The sequence below is a fragment of the Balaenoptera borealis genome (genome assembly GCF_965194805.1).
Source record: "Balaenoptera borealis genome assembly, chromosome: 20".
In the NCBI taxonomy this organism is placed as follows: Eukaryota; Metazoa; Chordata; class Mammalia; order Artiodactyla; family Balaenopteridae; genus Balaenoptera; species Balaenoptera borealis.
Window position 1 is genome coordinate 60,082,098 of NC_138879.1, and position 19,957 is coordinate 60,102,054.

Here is a 19,957-nt window from a genome sequence, read left to right on the forward strand (position 1 = left end):
GCTTTCCCTTTGGAGGCTCACTCCATATCCCCTATTGAATATACAAAAAAGCACCCACATATCACAGAAAATATAATCCTTTGCTATAAAATAAAATTTGAAAGGATTTTTATGGTTTTGCTTCTGAAAATATTTGGCACAAGTGGTTCACTCAACTTAGGATTGACTGTAGTTTCTGAGCAATCAGCTTTCATCTTACTTTGTGGGGAATTCTTGCAAAATGAGAGAATCTACATGTTTTCTGCTGTCCTGAAAGTTTTATGAACACGAGATTTAATGGTGAAGAAATTGACTATAATGTTATATTTTGTAGGCATTTAATTAAACATTTATTAATCTTGGTTTTACAGGTTTTAAAAAAATTTTTTGGATGTAACAAAATAAATTTTTAGATGTCAAATATAAATGAAGGCCCTTGAAACAGTCATAAGTCCTGGACTTGGTGCCAAAAGAGCATGCCAGACAAAGTGGGAGCTCTTCCTGGAAGCTGAGAGTGTGGACCCTGCAGAGGCTCCTTCACCTGTAAATCATTGCAGGGTGGTCCCATGGGAGGGAGCAGCTGGGCCCCGTTCATGGCCAAGGCTGGAGATGGGGCCAAGGCAGAGGCTGCAGGGAAACAGGTTCTGTCTCAGCCTCAGGAAGCTGGTCAGAGCTGCCGACAGAAGGACTGTCCTGTCTGGGAAGCACCACTGGAATGGAAATAAAGATTTCTCTGTAGGTCAGGAGAGGCTCGGTTCTGCTGCAGTAACAAATGAGCCCCAAACCACTAGGCTTCGACCAACAAAGAGTCCTTTCACATACTCTGAGTCCATCGTGGGTCACCTGGGAGCTCTAATCCACATCACCCACACTTGATGCCCCAGCCTGAAGGAGCAGCCCCTGTGTGGGGCACGGTCCCCGGCACAGGAGAGGAAAAAGAGAGAACTGTTGCTAGTTACGCATCAACCGGTAAAGCTTCTGCTGGGAAGTGACACATGTCACTTTTGCTCGCATCTGACAAAGATTCTCTCCTTGACCAGACTCTGCTCAGGCTCCTCTGAGTTCTTTTTCAACTAGCCTTCGACTTTTAGACTTCAGTGTCCATCTCTGCGTTGTCCAGTTTTAGCAAGAGTCTTGCTAAGTCAGTTTAGCCAGAATCCCCCATCCTCTGTTACCTCATCACCCTCCATATCTAATCCAGTTCCTCATCTTCCACCAACCCCAGGTGATGCGCCATCTCCCTGACCTCTCTCCAGCAAAGATCTTGTTTAGCCAGAATCCTCCCTTACCCCTGTTTCCTTTTATCAATTTTCCATCCACGGACTCCACCCTGCTCCTAGGTTATAAATTCCCACTCTACCTCGTCGTGCTCGGCGGCGAGCCCAATCCGTCTTCCCCACTGCAAATCCCCACTTATCCCGATGACCCCTCTTGAATACAGCCTGCCTTACCAGTCTTTAACAGGGGTCAGGATGAATCATTTTTTTCTTTAACGCATCCATTGGCCAGAGGAAGGCAGGTGACCAAGAGTGCTGTTAATGGAGCAGGGACGGAGAGGTCTCCAGCAGAAAGTGGCAGTGCACGCTTGTGAATAATAACGCAATCCTCCACCACTTTCCTCTGAGAGAGAAACCCACAGGCAACTCTCTGTGAAGCAGACCCCACCCAAGACAGCTGTCTTGTCTGTTAGGTGTCGTGCAACCACGTCTGGGGGGGGCGGGGGAGTCACTTGCCTGAGGTCACAGAGCCAGGAAGTGGTGGATCATCAGAAGTTCCTCTCCCTCCCCCACTTTTAACCTCTTCATCCATCAGATCATTTCTGATTCACACACCTGCCCTTCAAGCCAGTGTGAATGCCTGACTCAGCTGGGGTAGGGGTGGGGAGTCACAGAATCTCTCTGTTGGGGCTGCCTGTTTGCGTGAGATGAAGGTAACCTGCCCCAGGCTGAAAGGGCATTTTATGCGTGAATCTCGATGAGTTCCTTTTTAAAAAATATATTTTCACCATGTCATTTATTTGCATAAGTACCTGTAATGGCTTCCAACTGCCAACCTTGGAGTCTAGTCTGAACTCACGTCCCCTCTGCCAGCCGTACTCAAAGGTGGTGTCAATTTCCCTCAGGATACAAAAATTGGGGTAATAGTAGGAGGGGAAAATGGGTACTAGGAGAGCAACCAGCAATAGCCGTTAACGTTTACCACTGTGATATGCTCTTCCTGCAGTAAAAGCAATGCCGCACGCAGATGAATTACCTGTCCCAGTTTCCTTCTAGTGGGACCGTGTGACAGTGTTCTGGACAATGGAATGTGGGCAGAAGTAATTTACACCGCTTTAGGGTTTGGTCCATAAAAATCTCCAGTCTCACAACGTCAAAGAAATCCAGAGCCTGCCAGTAAGTAGTTAAAGTGGTAAAAGCAGGTTTTACTTAACTATTGCAATAGGGGGTGTCAACTACAATTGGCACTCGCCACTGGCACTTGCCATCGGTAATCTACAAGGATTAAATCATGTGCTCTGCAGCTGCTGATTTGCAGCACCCCCCCTGAAAGGAGTTCAAGGTGGAGAGCTGAAATGAGGTCCTCTATGCTCTGGGAAAAACTGGCAGAACAGGTCTTCAGAGAGTTAAATATTTTCAGGAGCTGATTTTATGAGCCCAGTTCTTGTATTTCCTCATATCTAGAAAAGCACTAAAATCCTTCATGGTGACAGCTGCTCCTCGTGACTAGCAGAAACCTGCTGCAAAAAAAAATGTGCTCGACTGCATGTACTTCCCCTTCGCCAAAATCACATATATCCTGACCTTCCCCTCTACCTCTTTGGAGCAGTTTCTCAGAGCTCTCTGAAATGCTGTCTCGCGGGCTGCAGCCCTCATTTTGCCCCAAATAAAACTTAACTCACAACTCTCACGTTGTGCAATTTCTTTAAGTCGACAGGGGAAAAGGGGCCTCATGATAAGACTGGGCTCAGCTCTGAATACGAGGAGGAAACACGGGAATATGACAAAGGTGGGGGTCAGTGAATGGAAAATTATTAAGGAAACATCAGGGATAAGGGGGGATTCTGGCTAAACAAGATTTTTGCTGAAGGCAAGCCAGGGTGATCAGTCATCACTTGGGGGCAGTGGAGGATGAGGAATTTGGTCAGATATCCAGGATGATCAGATATCAAGGGGGGAAATTCTGGCCAAACTGACTTAGCAGGATTCTTGCTAAAACTGGGCTCGTGGAGGATATGCCCAAGGACGGGGCCAAGTTGGACTCAGAGGAGCCAGAGTGAAGTTTGGTCAAGGAGAGAATCTTTGCCAACAATCTTCCATTGGATCCTTATGTTTAAACAGCAGCTACAATGAATACTTAGGGGACAGTTGAGGAAACTTGAAAATAGACTGGATGTGAGGTGGCATTATAGAATTTTAAATTTTCTTGCATGTGATAATGCCTCTTTCGTTATGTAGGATATCCTTATGTTTAAGAGACGCGTGCCTAAGTACTTAGAGGTGAAACTCACGCAACATCTCAGCAGTGGGTTTGGTTTAGGGCTGACAAAGTCACACTACACAATGCTCACACAGCACCTAGCTGACTTAGAAAGGATGTGCAACAGGAAGCACAGCAGTACTTCATACAGCTCTCCATACCCCTGATCACTGCGCATGGGGCAGGTTCTAGTCCCAGGGGATTTCAGCAGAGGAGCCACTGGTCCCATGGGGCTGGTGCCATGGGCCTGTGAAGGTAAGAGGCCACTTGCATTCTCCAGCAGAGCTACAGCCCATACATTTCAAGTTGTGCCAGGATAGCTAAGGACAGCAAGCCGAGGGGTGGCCTTCGGTCAGTTTAAGAGCACACACAGAACCTCATCTAAGTGCAGACCACAAGTCAATTCTTGAGGCTGGAGGAGGGATTCACAGTTAGCTGTGAAAGTTCCCCCTCTAGTCATGATGTCTGCGCCTTCTTTTGAAGTGGTTGAACAAAAAAGTTAACTGTAAATAGGCTGACACTTGTTGAATCTAGGTAATGAGTTAATCAAACTATTCTTCCAGTGCTTCAGTGGTTGAAAATTTTTATTACAGGAAATCAAAAGAAATAAAATTTAAAATGGAGGTGTTCACCTCCTGCTTTCATTTCCTGTGTGGTTTACTGGTGAGCTGATTCTGCCTGTTTAAAGCTCCCTGCTCTCAAGTCATCGCACAGATCTCCCCGCTTTCGTACAGCACTCCGTCCCCATCTCCTGACTACCGGATCCATCGCTCCCTCCAATCCAAGTACTTCTTCTTCTGGAAGCACGTGCCATTAGACTCTTTCTGTTGCCTTCCTTCAGGCACAGAAAAAAAAAATTTTTTTTTTTTTTTGGCCTTAAACCAAAAAAAAAAAAAAAAAACTTTTCCACATAACCAGAAAGTGCCGTGTCCGGCAGGCTTGGACCCAGGGATCAAAGCATGCGGCCAGGCCCCATTGCTCTGGCTCCATCACTTGGCTGCCGCTCTGCGCGGTTGCGCACAACCACGCTTCGCGTGGCGACTACCAGCTCCCGAGGCGGCTGCTTCCGTGCAGCAGCCTTTGCCCCAGCATGCTCAGCGATAGTCCAAGGCTTGCTCTGATTGGCCAGGCTTAGTCACATGCCCACCCCTGAACCAATCAGGGAACGTTGGCCCTGACTGGCCCGCCTGAGTCATATGCTCCACACCTGGCCCTGAGGTGAGTCAGCGACTGTATCGACCCGGCGAAAGCGTAGCCTCGGAGGCAGGTGACTCTGGGGCTGGGGTTCGGGCGTCTGTGAGAGACGAGACCGGAGATGCGGGTGCCTGGTTGGTGACCTGGTCCAGCCCACTTCAGAGGCCGTTAGCGTCCTTGCTGGTTCTGAGCGCTTTTTCGCCCTGTGAGTCCCCGGCGTGGGTTTTGGACCCGGAAAGGCTTGGCTGGTTGGCTGGACTTTTCTCCTCCTCAAAGTCCTGGTGAACCTGCTTTCCCTGGCGCTCAGGCGCCTTTTCAGGAGCCGCGCCGCTGGGGCCGTAGTTCACAGAGCGGCCGTCAGGTGGCAATGGAGAGGCAAGAAGCCAGTCTCCAGCCTGTTCTTTGGGTTTTGCTTTTTAACTTTGTCGACTTAAAATGCACAACGTGATAGTTGTGAGTTCAGTTTTATTTGGGGCAAAACGAGGACTGCGGCCCGGGAGACAGCACTTCAGAGAGCTCTGAGAAACTGCTCCAAAGAGGTAGAGGGGAAGGTCAGGATATATGTGATTTTGGTGAAGGGGGAGTACATGCAGTCGAGCACATATTTTTTTGCAGCAGGTTTCTGCTAGTCACGAGGAGCAGTCGTCACCATGAAGGATTTTAGGGCTTTTCTAGATATGAGGAAATGCAAGAACTGGGCTCATAAAATCAGCTCCTGAAAATATTTAACTCTCTGAAGACCTGTTCTGCCAGTTTTCCCAGAGCACAGAGCGCCTCATTTCTGCTCTCCACCCTGAACTCCTTTGGGGGGGGGGGGGTGTTGAAAGTCAGCAGCTGCAGAGCCCATGATTTAATCCTTGTAGAGGTAGATGGCAAGTGCCGATTGTAGTTGACAGGGCCCCCTTGCAGTCATAAATTTGTCCATGCTTTGGGAGGCGTTTCATGACCGATTCGTCCCACAGTGCTAGGAAGGCTCATTCCCAGGTCTGGCGAAGATTTCGCTGAGAGGTCATTCAGTGTGCTGTTACTGGGCTAGGTCTTATAAACAATAACTAAAGACTCTAGACCACCTGTCTTACTAGTCTATTATGGTCCAGGAAAAAATCCCTCTTGTTGTATCTTCCCATATCTAGAGTTACACTAGTACAATCATTGATCTCACACAGACCTATATATTTTTGTCGGTGGCTCAGTCACACATCTGGTAATGCAAGAAACAACAATCTTGTAAAACAGGTAGAATACAGATAACATAGCTAGCAGTATTATTCAAGTCGTAAGTGAGAATTAAGGCAAGAACTTCCATTAGGTGCAGCCCAGTATATCCTTAGGTCATCTGACTTGGTCTGTCCTGTACCGATCCTTATCTTTCAGGGAAATGATATACTGGCGCTGTCCATAAGACCCCCAGCCCAACTTCCTGGTGTTACTAGGCTGGTTATCCTTAGTATAATTTAATTGTTCCCAAGATAAAAGGGGGCCTTAAAACTTAAATGACCAGGGCCTGGTGTTAACCACATAAATCCACCCCATAATTATAGGAGGTTTTACTCCTTGGCTGAAATTTTGCTGCTGCTCTGATTGAGCTTGAATAACTTTAGAGGAAAATTCATTTTTTTGGCCAGGGTCAGAGCAGGTATCATTAATTGGCTAGGTGAGGGGATCCCATCTAGTAATATCAGGAGTAGCCTGGGGCTTCCCTGGTGGCGCAGTGGTTGAGAGTCTGCCTGCCAATGCAGGGGACACGGGTTTGGTCCCTGGCCCGGGAGGATCCCACATGCCGTGGAGCAACTAGGCCCGTGCGCCACAACTACTGAGCCTGAGCTCTAGAGCCTGCGAGCCACAACTACTGAGCCCACGTGCCACAACTAGAGAAAGCCTGCGCTCAGCAATGAAGACCCAACACAGCCATAAATAAATAAATAAATTTATTTTTTTAAAAAAAAGAGTAGCCTGAACAGGACTGAACTTTCTTTCTTGTAAAATAAAGGTTCTAAGGGCCATCCAATTAGAGTCTTGGAGTGGAGAAATCCACCAAGGTAATCCAGAAGGACTAGACACGGGTAATTGGCCACAAACCCAACAATTGGATTGATTTTTAAAACTAGCATAGAATCGTGTCCATGATAGAAAAACATCTGATTTATATGCAAGGGTCCTGGAAGACAAGAAAACATTATAAATGATCATACGAATCAGGTCCAGCATCTTGGGTAAGCTGTCTACTTCTGATGTCGTCTTCTTAACATCCTGCTGTGAGTGTAGTTTCCTCTGTTTGAGCATCATTTTTTTAAAAATTTATTTATTTATTATTTTTGGCTGTGTTGGGTCTTCGTTTCTGTGCGAGGGCTTTCTCTAGTTGTGGCGAGTGGGGGCCACTCTTCATCGTGGTGCGCGGGCCTCTCACTATCGCGGCCTCTCTTGTTGCGGAGCACAGGCTCCAGACGCGCAGGCTCAGTAGTTGTGGCTCACGGGTCTAGTTGCTCTGCGGTATGTGGGATCCTCCCAGACCAGGGCTCGAACCCGTGTCCCCTGCATTGGCAGGCAGATTCTCAACCACTGCGCCACCAGGGAAGCCCTGAGCATCATTTTAAGGTGAGTTTGAGGTCAGCAGTCCTCTCTATAGACCAGTCCGGTGCAGGGGCCCTTTGTGAGTGGAAATTAATCCAAGAATCAATTCCCTTCAGTTTCGCTGTGCATGAGCTAGTTAAGAGTACCTGATAGGGTCCTTCCATCTAGGTTGGAGATAGTCCTTTAAACTATGTCTTTTCCAGCATGCATAATCCCCTGGTTGCACATTGTCGTGGGGCATCTGATCTTCATCCAAAAATAGATTACTGAGATAGGCCTCAGAAACAAACTGAGAGTGTCCTTTTAATAATTCAATTAAACTTTTCATTAATATAACATAACAGCAAGGAACTATCTGGGAAGTGAGTCTTAGTAAATACAGACCTCCGTTAACAAAACTGGAACTTAATATTCACTGAAACATAATCCTTTTCTCTCTAAAATTACCCTCATGTTTACCAAATATAACCAAATTAAGACTAGTTTGTTTGCAAAATAAGTCTGGTCTCAGTAAACTTGGCCTGATAATTTATATAACTATCATTGATCATATAGGCTTTTTGCTTTGCTGAAACTTTTATAAGGAGTCTCATACTGAACTTTTAAAAGACCTCTCAGGGTTAGGAAAGTCACTCCAAGGGCTTATCACAGATTTCACCTAACAGATCTAGGTGAATTCCTCCCTTTTTAAGGTCCCCCAAATACCTTGAGCTTTCTGTACCTGTTAGTGAGTGGCCTTCCTAATTTACCTGATAAAGCTGCTAGGAACCTAAGAGTTTACAGTCTCTGGAGGGAGCAGTTAAAGAAAAAAGATATGTTCCAATCCTGCTTACAAAGATATAATTTACCAAATTACTGTAAGTCATAATGAGTTTGAGGGAAAGGTTTCCTAATACCTGGAAAACACAGATTTAAACCAGTAATTTTTCAGATAGAAACCATAAAAACTATAACCGTATTCAGCAGTTCACTCAGTCTTACGTAACTAGCTATTTTGTTAACAGTTTCTCATTAGGATTCTTTAATTTCTTACCCAGTTCAGCATTATGGTCTGAAAGTCAGAAACTTGTATTTGTCCAAAAGTCCTTTTTATAAATCTTCTTGAAGAGGAAACATTTTTGCAAATGCATCAGAATAAAACCATAACTGTCTATAATGATGAAAGACTTAAGAAGGCATGTTTAAGCACAAGACACAGATTTTTCAACAGGTGTTGCTGTGAAGGGCAGACTATAAATGGGATAATGATTAAAGGGGATGTTGAGGTCAAAAGAGGAATTTTTTAAGATTTGAGATATAAGAGCATATTACAAGCTAATGTGAGAAATTCAATTGAGAGGAAGAAATGGATGATTCAGGAGAAAAGACCTTGAGAAGGTGAGAGGGGATAGGATCCAGAACTAACAGGCTCCTCTCTGGCCTTGACAGGTACAGGGAGTCTCTTCTATTGAGAAAAGTACGAGGCCCACACACAAAAATATACACTCTAATTAGAACTGCTACCTCGTATATGTATTAGCCAGGCTGGAAGGAAAGAGGAGTGTTTGAAGAGTTAAATGAGGATACTAAGGGGAATCTTCTTCCTTCTTGTGTCCTTTAATATCTGTTTTTATAATAAATAGAAATTTTTAAAGTAACAAATTCTCAAAAAAGCTCCTAAGTCAAGGTGCTCTCACGAGTTACACAGCAAGAAAAGAGCTGACAAATATACAGTTGTTTTGCTATATTAAAACACCTGGACTATTAGATTTTGACAATGTGATGATTTTGATGGTAAATACTACATACTATCCCTATATTAATTCTTCACAGAGTTAATAAATGCCCATATAGTCTTACTATGTGCCATACTGTTATAAGAATTTAATAAATATCAACACATTTGATATTCAAAAAAAAAAAAAAGAAGGCATGTTTAAATCTGATTACAATGCAACTGACAAAGAAACTTGGTTACTGCTGTGACATACAACACTTTCAGATATTAACTAGAATTATGACTGATAACATTTTACCAGGACATATCAGAATCTTAGGAACTCCATATAATTTCTAGGATATCTATATTAGTAACATTTACCATACAATATAACCTAAGATTTATTACTCATTTGACAATACTTCCCATGTAATTTAACATACCAAATGAGCCCAATTAGTTTAATATCTCTCTTTGGGATGTTTCAGGTGCCCTTTGAAGCATCCCAAAGTTAGCCAGAGGTCAAAAGGACTTCACTGGAATTTGATTTAGGAGGTTTTTTTTAAAAGCTTTTATTGAATTTGTTTAAAATATTGCTTTTGTTTTATGTTTTTGGTTTTTTTTTTTTTTTTTTTTAAGGCATGTGAGATCTTAGCTATCCCACCAGGGATTGAGCCCACACCCCCTGCATTGGAAGGTGAAGTCTTAACCACTGGACCGCCAGGGAAGTCCCTGATTCAGGAAGTTTTGTCAAAAAAAATAACAAAAAGGGTTTAGAACACTCAGATAGGACAACAGTTCACTCTGAAACAATAGTTATTCACTTAGCCAAAGTAACAATAAAGATTTCAAAGGCAAATACAGAACAAATCACTTAAAAGGAAAGAAACTTGAAATCTGTTATCAAAGGCAGTTCAACATTTTAAGAAATCTTGTCCTCTTAAGAGAGAGAAAAACAAAATTCAAGTTTTGCACCCGCTTGCTTTTAAAATTCATTTACTCAAATTTTTTTAAATTAAATTATTAATTTATTTTTTAGTTTTGGCTGCATTGGGTCTTTGTTGCTGCACGCGGGCTTTCTCTAGTCGCAGCGAGCAGGGGCTACTCTTCGTTGCGGTGCGCTGGCTTCTCACTGCGGTGGCTTCTCTTGTTGCGGAGCACGGGCTCTAGGCGTGTGGGCTTAAGTAGTTGCAGCGTGTGGGCTCAGTAGTTGTGGCACATGGGCTTAGCTGCTCCGCAGCATGTGGGATCTGCCCGGACTCGGGCTCAAACCCGTGTCCCGTGCATTGGCAGGCGGACTCTCAACCACTGTGCCACCAGAGAAGTCCCTACTCAATTAAATTTATTTTAATCTTAGTCAATCCTGACCATGCACATAACTCTTTTCTTGGGGTCCACTTTCCACAAACCTTTCCTTACTTTCTGTATCCATCATTTTATTTTCCCATTCGGAAACAGCCACCTGTAAGTCAGACCTACTTCCTTTTCCCTTAATAAAATGTAATTCCATTCTTCATCTCTTCTTTACTGGAAACACACACCCTACTTTCCTACTGTAGACTGAAATGTTTCCTTTATTATTTCTATTAGCTTTAACTACATGCTTAAATTAGAATCCTCAGCTCTTAAACCTTAATTTCTTGTGAAAACTAAGAAGTAAGCAATTATGAACTGTCCTTTACATTGGCATTCTGTAGATTGGTGAACATAAATACCAGTGATATTTTCTAAAAATATTTACTTTCTTTAGAGAACGTGACACCAAACATATTCATTAATAGTCCTAAATACCTTTTGTTTCTCTGTAAAAGGAAGCCAATGTTCAATAATTAATGTTTCGGTATATTATTTTATTTGGGAATGCTAGCTATTCAATAAGCTTCCATCACTTAATTTAGCACAGCTCTAGAATTTCAAGTTACCAGAATCTGGAGAGACTATTTTATCTTATTTTATTTTTTAATTAAAATACTGAGTTTAGGCCAGCCAGGGCCCCGGCTGGGCTGCGCCTAGCTCCGCAGGGGCGGGCAGGGGGATGCCCAGGGGACCATGGGCCCAGGGCCCTGAAGCCTCCGGAGCCACATCCCTCTGAGCAGCGAGTGGGATCTGGGGCGGGGCGCCGAGCGCGGACAGGCCTGGAGAGAAAAAAAAACAAAACAAGACTGAGTTTATTTCACGTGTATGTTTTTGTCTCCCCACCATTTCCATTTGTCTGACCACCACTATGTCCTATCATAACATTCCATACATACTTAAAACCAAGCAAAGGGTGGAGTTGCATCTTTAAAAACTAAACAGGCGTTTTGGACAACACATTCTTGGCAATGGAACCTGGACAGCTCTCAGACACGGTAGGGAAAGTTCTCACTCTGCACTATAAAAAGGACAGCCAGATAGCAACTGTTACAGGAATGAAATAAGATGGGAGATTTTAACGAACTGTTGAAACTATTTTCTTAAAGAGACTTTCTCCACTGCCAGAGATCTTGAATAGCCTCCTGGTCAGTCATCCGGAAACAATTCTTCACATAATTGATGAATTTGGCTTCCACTTTGGGAAGGGAACCACCTTTTTCTATACTTGCTTGCATTTTTGCTTTACTATCTTCTAAGAGCTAGGTCCTTTCGGTGTTTTAGGAGTTTTTTCCTGTTTTTTGAAGGATTCTTGACCTTTTGATCTTGGTGTTGATGGTTTTGAGTCTTTTCCATTCTGGTTTGATTTCTGTGCACTTTTGGCTGGAGTATCTCGTACAGATTTCTTTACTGGAGCTTTTTCTTCAGCCTCCTCATCATCAAAGTCATCATCATCATTGTCATCTTCATCACCCTCTTCATCTTCATCAGCAGCAAGTTTTGCTTTTTCTGTGGAAGCTTGCTACCACTTCCAGGGGCAGAACGCTTTCCAGATATACTTAGGAGTGTCACATCCTCCTCTTTGTCTTCTGACTCTGCATCTTCCTCCACAGCTACTAAGTGCTGTCCACTAATACGCACAGGCCCTGAGCCACACACACTTCAACCATCAGACCACAGGTGGTGGTATTTCAAAGCCCCCAAGGGAAACCGTTGGCTGCACAGACATTTTCAAAGTTGCCAGTGTTACTTTGATTGGGCTGCCTTCATAATTCATCGCCTCTGCTTCGACAGTGTGCAGTTCATCCTTTGCGCCAGCCCCTAAGCTGACCGTTCGTAAAGATGACTGGTGCCCATTTTCATCATCATCCACCTTAAAGTGATCATCTTTGTCGGCCTTCAGTTCACAACAGAAAAGATAGTTCTGGGGCCTCAGGGGGCTCATGTCCACGTCCATCGAATCTTCCATGGGTTGGTGGCACGCACTTAGGTGGGAGAGAAGGCGGACGGAGAAAAAAGACTACTGCTCCAGGGAACAGGTGCACAGGACAGAATCACACCAGGTGGAGAGACTATTTTAGATGGACATTCCTAAAGCATAATTATTCCTAATAGAGTTTATCTAAAAGCTCTTATCTCATTTATATTTTCTTTCCTTAAAAGTTTTTTCACATCAAGTTACTTTCCTTGCTGACAAATCTGTAACAGATATAACAAGGTTTTATTTAGCTTATATTAAACTGAGGCACAATAAAGTATTATACTTAATGTTGATGACTCTAAAGACATGTCTATATTAATTAGATCAACAAACAAACATTAATACCAGGTATTAATTTAATACTATTTCCCAGTTCACGTGAACCTGAAATTCATTTAGCTTAATTTCTCTTGCATTTAGAATTGTTTGATTTGTAAGTGCTTACTTTTCTTTAAGCCAATTAAATAGAGCTCATTTACAAATTAACCACAGCAATATTATCCAAGACAAAGACACGTACTGAGACATACATATATCCAGACAGACACAACAAGAAATCTAGCTGCATTTTCTAAACTTAGTCATGAATCAGATATTACAATATAAAACTCACTAGTTTATAAACAACACTTGGAATAAGAAAAAAATTTTAAGGTTTGTTTTTTTTTTGTCCTTTTTATCCCTCAGTCTCAGGAATTAGATATGGTCTAGATAAGATAAGTGATCCTGAGAGCTCTGGTCTCAAGGCACAGGGAGAGAAAATCAGGCTTTCCTAGTAGAACTCATTCCCTAAGGGTCAGAATTCTGAAGATTTTTTTTCCTTCAAGCTAGCTTTCTCTACTGGTTGGGAATTAAACAGGGGTTGGTTAACCTTTGACTGGCATTGTGTACTTAATTGGCGAAATTGAAGGTTCATAATTTTCGTAGATACTCCCTTTTCTTTCTTTCCTTTTTTTTTTTAAAATGGTCTTCAAAGGTTGGTCAGCCAGTGTATCAAAGGTGTTTGTATGTAACATGGACCAACCTAGATTGTGTTTTTGACTAGAGTAGATAAATCCTCATCGAAGCCTTCTAAAAAGGCGGAGTTAAGCAGAGAATCATCTTGGTGGTTAGAGAATGATTCAGGTGTCAAGCCAGAATGTTGCTTAAAAGTTTTTTTTTTCCTGTCAAACCTTCCCTAATAGTTCAGAACTGATTCATCCGATCTTTGCTTGCACTGTTGAATCTCTGTCCAGTCTACGGTTTTTGGAAAAAGCTCTGGGATAAATTCAAGTAATTTCTGAGCTAATTCCTTGTATTCAGTGCAAGCCTCTGGACTATGTGATTCAAAATCCATTAAGGGGCTTTTCCATCCTGCCTTCTCTATCCATTCCCTTGCTTGGCTTTCAGAAACTAACAGCTGTATTAATTGATATAGATCTGGAAACCCGGGCTCGTAGGTCCGGATGGTTAATTCAAAGTCCTTAGCAAATCCCAATGAATCCTGACTTGGATCAGGAAATTCCTTAGCCAAAACTCTTAAGTTCTACTTGGGTCCAGAGTGTGTACATAAGCTCCAAGGACGGTTCACCTCTCCCTGTAATGAGTTTCTCCTTAAAGGGAGCTATAGGGCTTCCCTGGTGGTGCAGTGGTTAAGAATCCGCCTGCCAATGCAGGGGACACAGGTTTGAGCCCGGGTGCGGGAAGATCCCACATGCCACGGAGCAACTAAGCCTGTGCGCCACGGCTACTGAGCCTGCGCTCTAGAGCCCGTGAGCCACAACTACTGAGCCCGTGAGCCACAACTACTGAAGCTTGTGTGCCTAGAGCCCATGCTCCGCAACAAGAGAAACCACCGCAGTGAGACGCCCGCGCACTGCAACAAAGAGTAGCCCTCACTCGCCGCAACTAGAGAAAAGCCCACGCGCAGCATCGAAGACCCAATGCAGCCAAAAACAAATAAATAAAATAAATAAATTTATTTAAAAAAGGGAACTATAATCACTTCTGATTTTTTGGTCCTCCTTTGCTGGGGAGAGGGCAGCGGCAGGAGGCAGAAGAGTTGGGAGAGAAAAAGGAGATGGCGTCTGGACCATTCAGATAGAAGAGGCCACGTGGGAGGAGCAGAGGGAGAGATGGAGTCAGAGACAGAGGGCCAGCAGCCTATTTAGAAGCTTCTAGACACCAATCAAAGTAAGCATTCCATGCAATCTGTTTGATCTTACGGCGGCTTTTTCTTTTTTTTTAATAAATTTATGTATTTATTTATTTATTTTTGGCTGTGTTGGGTCTTCGTTTCTGTGCGAGGGCTTTCTCTAGTTGTGGCAAGCGGAGGCCACTCTTCATTGCGGTGCGCGGGCCTTTCACTGTTGCAGCCTCTCTTGTTGCGGGGCACAGGCTCCAGACGTACAGGCTCAGTAGTTGTGGCTCACGGGCCTAGTTGCTCCGCGGCATGTGGGATCTTCCCAGACCAGGGCTCAAACCCGTGTCCCTTGCATTGGCAGGCAGATTCTCAACCACTGTGCCACCAAGGAAGCCCACAGCGGCTTTTTCTAATTCTGTGCACAAAACAGCAATTTTGGGATAGCAGAATAACCCCAGTTTGGCCATTGTATGTGGAGAGCTCCTTTAGTATAATTTCCCCAATTACGTAGGTACTTGCATGTATAAACCTGGCTGAGGTGTTAGCCAGAGGCTGGCTTTCTAATGCCCCTTGTTTCTGTGTTTGAGAGGCTCTATTTCCCATATTTAAAATATTTATTTATTTATTTATTTATTTATTTGGTTGCATTGGGTCTTAGTTGCGGCAGGCGGGCTCCTTAGTTGCCGCTCGCCGGCTCCTTAGTTGTGGCATGCGAACTCTTAGTTGTGGCATGCGAACTCTTAGTTGTGGCATGCATGTGGGATCAAGTTCCCTGACCAGGGATGAAACCCGAGCCCCCTGCATTGGGAGCGCGGAGTCTTAACCACTGCGCCAGCAGGGAAGTCCCCTATTCCCCATTTTAAAGTAGAATTTGTTGGGGATAAAACTTACTAGTGAAACTGTCTGGCTGCCGGTGTGCTGCTTGTGAGCTTACCTCCTCTAGGCGTCCCCCCAGAGTCGTTTCAGCCCTCCTACATGTCTCAGTTTCTCCCTTTGGTGGTCTGAGACCACCACAGGTGCTCGCTGAGTGGCCGATTCTTACCTGCGACCGCTGGATGAGCAAGCATTTTAATTAATGAGTGGGCCTCCCTATGGGACCACTGCACGGTATGAGGACTCTGCCTCCAAGCCGTGCCCAGCCGGGAGGAATCTTGTCCCTTTTCTTCGGAGCAAAGCTCTCATGTAATATCTTCACTTTTATCCCAACAAATTCTATTAAGGTGGCCAAATTGAGGAAAAGCGTCAGATCAGCCTCTTACCTAACCACTCAGCACAGACCACTCTGTCTCCTACAACTGAGCAAACCCTGGTATCTTTCAACCAAGACCCCCACCCCAGTATCTTTCAACTGGGTGGGTATTCCCTGGTATCTTTCAGCCAGGCCCACCCCCCACAAGTATCTTTCAACTGGGAGGGGTCAGGTACCTGCTATACACCCCCAAATAAAACTCAGGATCATCAACCAATACGGGAGATCTGAGAACCAGGAGAGACTCCCCCAGATTCTTCTGGACTCTCCAAGGTGGCAGATGGGCGCAAGGGGCCTCTGCTGGTACCAAGGCTCTGGTTCCTCATAGAGTTCCGGCGAAGGAGAGAAGTCCATTCTGGATCCCTTCGTGGTTGCCATAAAAACTGTCAACTAAAAAAATTCACAACATGAAGGTTGCAAGTTAAGTTTTTTGGGGGGCAAAATGAGGACTGCAGCCCGGGAGACAGCACTTCAGAGAGCTCTGAGAAACTGCTCCAAAGAGGCAGCAGGGAAGGTCAGAATATATGTGATTTGGGCAAAGGGGGGAGTACATGCAGTCGAGCACTTATTTTTTTGCAGCAGGTTTCTGCTAGTCACGAGGAGCAGTCGTCACCATGAAGGATTTTAGTGCTTTTCTAGATATGAGGAGATACAAGAACTGGGCTCATAAAATCAGCTCCTGAAAATATTTAACTCTCTGAAGACCTGTTCTGCCAGTTTTTCCCAGAGCACAGAGGCCTCATTTCTGCTCTCCACCCTGAACTCCTTTCCAGGGTGGGTGTTGAAAGTCAGCAGCTGCAGAGCCCATGATTTAATCCTTGTAGAGGTAGATGGCAAGTGCCAATTTGTTGTTGACACCTTATAGTGAATTATAAACTATACATGAAAAGCATATCGTGCAGTCGATAAATCCTCACAAACTGGACAAGCCTGCGAGGCCAGCGTCCAGCTCGGGAAACAGACTGTGACCTCGGGAGCCCCCCTTGTTCCCAGCCGCTCCTCCCCCACTCCCCGTCCTGACTCACGGTTTGTCATTTACACTTGTGCCACTTTACAGTTTGGGCTTCTTGTGAGCGTCCTCCACGTCGTCGTGTGTAGTTGTATTTTTGCGTGAACAGAGCTAACTTCCCAGGTTTCTGTGGTTCCTGCGTTCATGTGTCCGCTTTGCTGCGGATGGGCATCTGGGTGATTTCTGGTTTGGGCCTTTATGGATAAATCATGCTGCTGGGAACCTTTCACATACGTTTTGATAGACACATGCATACACATTTTTGTTGGGTGTATACCTGTGAATGGGATTGTTGGGACACAGGTTGTACAAATTTTTTAGCATCCGCCGATACTGACTGCCATGCCCTTTCCAACGCAGTTTAGCCGATTTACACTCCCAACAGGCCCAGTTGCACTGGGTACTTTCTGTCTTTTCCATGTTAGCCATTCAAGTAGATTTTTTAAAAACAGCTTTACTGAGGTATTAATTTACATACTGTAAAATTCATCTGTTTTTATGTGTACAATTCAACGATTTTTAGTAAACTTACAGAGTTGTGCATCCACCACCATGAACCAATTATAGAACATTTCCATCATTCCTGGACCCCTCACGCCCGGTTTAGTTTGGTTTTTAACCTCATTTTTTTCAACAGTCTTTGGGCGCTTATTTGGTGCCGGGCACTTTGCTAAGCAACATGAATGACTGAAAAGTCAGGAAGACCTGGTCCTTGTAGCCTAGAGAGAGACAGACGTGTAGCCCGATCACTGGGATCAGGTGAGGCACAGAGCAGCGTGGCATGTGTGGTGACCCGGAAAGAGTCGAGGGCTTGTGACGCTTTAACAGCAGTTGTGTGTGTGTGTTGGGGGTGGTGGTGGTGGTGAGATGACAGCGAAAGAGCATCAGCTTGGCCACCACCTGGGAAAGTGTCCCTCCAAAGGAGAGCTCAGCTTTCCAGGCCTTGGGTGGGCACCTCCTCCGATAGGACTTTCCCGACCGCGTTAGGAACAGGGGTTAGGGGTCTCAGCCCTTTACCCCCAGAACCTCCTGGGCTTTGGTACAGGTCTGCCTCCCTCCTGGACTGAGAGCTCTGAGGACAGGATCTGAGCTTTCTTCACAACTGTGTCTCGGGCTCAGAGCAGCATCTCAGCTTCCTGGGCTGCCGTAAACAAAGGGCCCCAACTGGGGGGCCTAATGCAACAGAAATGTATTCCCTCACAGTGCTGCAGGCTCAAAGTCAGAAGCCAAGGTGCTGGCAGGGTCCTTCTCCCTCTGAAGCCTCAAGGAAGGTCCTTTATTTTTTAATTTTTATTTATTTTTTTTGGCACAGGGAGGTTTTGTGTATGTGTCTCTGTGTCTCTCCTCTTCTTCTAAGGACACCAGTCATACTGGATTTAGGGCTCCCTACCCCAGTATGACTTAATCTTAACTAAGTACCTGCAAAGACACCGTTTCCAAATAACGTCACATTTTGAGGTTTCAGATGGACATGAATAGGGGGGCACTATTCAACCCAATCCAGTGCCCAGAAAGTTTGTTGGAAAATGCCTGCCATTCTCTGTGCTCTGAGCTGGCGCTCACCCTGGAGCCTGCTGCTGGCTTTGGTGTGACAGTCACTTTGGTGGTGGTGGGGGTCCAGGAAGTCTGTTAGATCATGTCTGCTGCACACAGCGGAGTCCTGGGTGTTCAGTCTACTTTCTCCTAGAATCAGCTCCCCGTGGGTACACCCATACCAGCTCCCCTGGGACGGCTCTGGACGCAGTGAGTCACTACACCCCAGCTTCCCTCACCTTTTCATTTCAAACATTTTTTTTTTAATATAAATTTATTTATTTATTTATTTATTTTTGGCTGTGTTGGGTCTTCGTTTCTGTGCAAGGGCTTTCTCCAGTTGCGGCGAGCGGGGGCCACTCTTCATCGCGGTGTGCGGGCCTCTCACTGTCGCGGCCTCTCCCGTTGCAGAGCACAGGCTCCAGACGCACAGGCTCAGTAGTTGTGGCTCACGGGCCTAGCCGCTCTGCGGCATGTGGGATCTTCCCGGACCGGGGCACGAACCCGTGTCCCCTGCATTGGCAGGCTGATTCCTAACCACTGCACCACCAGAGAAGCCCCTGGCAGGCGGATTCTTAACCACTGCGCCACTAGGGAAGCCCTCAAACATTTTTTCAATACATAGATAACGTGGTGATTTTTATAAACTTAAAATGTTTTTGTTTTCCTTTTTATTCAGACATTTCCTTATGTATTCACAAATAATGCATGGTGATATTTTTAAAACTTTTTAACCTTTTTTTGGTTTCATTTTTCACTTCAAACATTGAAAAAAAATACACAAATAAGGCACGGTGTTGTAAAATGAAGACAAGTGCAAGGAGATAGCCCAAAGAGATAGCTAGTTGCCAACCCCAGGATTTGTTATTCCCATCTTAAAGCCCCTGATTTTCAGCTGGTCAGTTGGTCACCTGGAGTAGAGCCTACACATCTCACTTCCTAGGTGGCGGGGGAGGCCGCATGAATAAGTTCTGGCCAATGGGGTGAAACACAAGTGTTACATGATGGTTTCTAGAAAGCTTTCTCAAATGACAGCTCCTGGGTGCCCTTCGCCCTTTCTTCTCTGTTGCTTAGAAATGGGATGTGGTGCTGGCGTGCCTTCTGGGATTATGAAGTCAGGGATGCACCCTAGGGATGAGAGAGCACCAAGCGAAGTCAGCCTGAACCATGGTTGTCTGTGGAGACACCATGGCCGCCCTGGGCTGTTCGCACTTGGACTCTGATATGTAGGAGACACCAACTTCTGTCTTGTTCAAGCCATTTCTATGTGTTTCCTGTGGATCGCCGCACGCGGGTGGCCTACAGCAACATGCATTTATTATCTCACAGTTCTGGAGGCCAGAAGTTTGAAGTCAGCATCGCTGGGCCACGTCAGGTCAACAGGGCCTCCCTCCCTCCCTCCAGAGGCTTTAAGGAAGAATCTGTTCCTGGCCTCTGCCAGCTTCGGGGGCTGCCAGCCTTTCTTGGATTGCCACTGCAACCTCTGCCTCAGTCTACACACTGCCTTATGTGTGTATGTGTGTTGAATCGCCCCTGCCTCTCGCTTAGAAGGATATATGTGACTACATTCAGGGTCCGCCTATGTGATCCAGGAAAACTTCCTCATCTCAAGATGCTTAACTTGATCATATCTGCCCAGACCCTTTTTCCAAGCAAGGGAGTATTTACAGGTTCCAGGGATGAAGACTTGATATCTCTGTGGGGGCATTGTCCAGTCTATTACATCACTGTTATTCATGTCCCCGTTACTTAGCACTGAAGGGAGACCCCAGTGAACAGAAAAGAATACA

The 19,957-nt window shown here is 45.0% G+C and overlaps 1 protein-coding gene and 1 pseudogene across 2 annotated transcripts in view; one reads left to right on the top strand and one right to left on the bottom strand.

Moving 5' to 3' along the window:
- The first annotated feature begins 11,247 nt into the window (after positions 1–11,247).
- Positions 11,248–19,957, top strand: part of SHMT1 (serine hydroxymethyltransferase 1) — a 62,647-nt gene continuing 53,937 nt past the window's right edge. The window contains exon 1 of the mRNA XM_082374118.1: positions 11,248–11,271. The gene's annotated coding sequence lies outside the window, so the exon portion shown is untranslated. The remainder of the gene's footprint in view (positions 11,272–19,957) is intronic.
- Positions 11,333–12,534, bottom strand: LOC309619176 (nucleophosmin pseudogene; annotated as a pseudogene). The gene has a single exon. The product of its transcript is annotated as a nucleophosmin pseudogene (transcript).